General features: G+C 51.2%; 1 non-coding gene across 1 annotated transcript; it reads left to right on the forward strand.

Moving 5' to 3' along the window:
* Positions 1-298: 298 nt before the first annotated feature.
* LOC144180766 (U4 spliceosomal RNA) lies at positions 299-439 on the forward strand. Its single transcript, XR_013324550.1, has one exon. It is a non-coding gene; the product is annotated as a U4 spliceosomal RNA (small nuclear RNA).
* The last annotated feature ends 760 nt before the right edge of the window (positions 440-1199 follow it).

The raw sequence follows: 1199 nt of genomic DNA on the forward strand, positions 1-1199 counted from the left end.
TGCTGCCTACGATATGTAAGCACGCGTGTGTTTGGAAGAAAAGGGGGGGGGGTGGGTCTACATTAGCTTCATATATCTGCACGTGCGTCAATCATGTGTACTCTCAGCACTATAACCGCTGTTTCCACACTGTTCTTTTAAGACATGTACGCGAAGGGACACCCGAAAGCATTTCACTATACCAAAAGTTGCTTCAAAAATGTGTTTCCGGAGTAGTATTACTTGTAATAGACGGTCTCCACCGGCTCGCAACGGGAAGCCTGTGAAACGGGCGTGAAGAAACAGCACAGGGGGTGTCAGCTTTGCGCAGAGGCAGTGTCGCACCCAATGAGGCCCGGCCGAGGGGCGACTATTGCTAGTTGAAAACTTTTCCCAATACCCTGCCTGGACGACGTGAAATACCGTCGGCCGTGGCAATTTTTGGATGGCCCTACGGGGCCTCATAACGAAATCCAAAGTAAGGCAAACACACACTCACACATGGTGTCCCAGTAGGCTCGGTGGATTCTTTTGCTAACTAACATGAATGACAAGACAATTTTGGGGCGTATTGCCTAACCTGTTACCAAACCTGGCAACACGCTTGGCTTCTCAATCGCGTTGTATTGATTTGTCTTTGGGCAGTATCTGAAGTTGAAATTGTAATTATTAAGTGCGAATGCACTTTATAAGCGACCCTGAATGCCGGCGACCGCCGTCCGTCCACATAGCAACAGCTTCGGGTGCGCGCGCTCGTCGTCTTCCTTGGAAACGGGGGGAGATGGGCGCGCGCTGCCTGGCCGCTGACATGGCACATACCCACGTGGGGGATTGGCCAGGAATCTCCTCGTCTTCCTTGGCAACGGGGGGAGATGGGCGCGCGCTGCCTGGCCGCTGACATGGCACATACCCACGTGGGGGATTGGCAAGGAATCGGGCGTGAGAAGGGCTAGAGTACTGACACGAAATTTCAAAGCTGAGATCCGCTCTAGCAATCAAGTACAACGACAACACAAATAGGTGTCTGTGCATGGCACATACCCACGTGGGGGATTGGCCAGGAATCGGGCGTGAGAAGGGCTAATGCACCCGCTTAAAGGAGTACTGACACGAAATTTCAAAGCTGAGATCCGCTCTAGCAATCAAGTACAATGACAACACAAATAGGTGTCTGTGAATAAATGCATCTTTCTTTCTTTGTAGTTGTGTGTGTGTGTGTG

This window comes from Haemaphysalis longicornis, unplaced genomic scaffold (genome assembly GCF_048455015.1).
Source record: "Haemaphysalis longicornis isolate Haplotype H1 unplaced genomic scaffold, Haemaphysalis longicornis Haplotype H1 scaffold_4, whole genome shotgun sequence".
NCBI classification, from domain to species: domain Eukaryota; kingdom Metazoa; phylum Arthropoda; class Arachnida; order Ixodida; family Ixodidae; genus Haemaphysalis; species Haemaphysalis longicornis.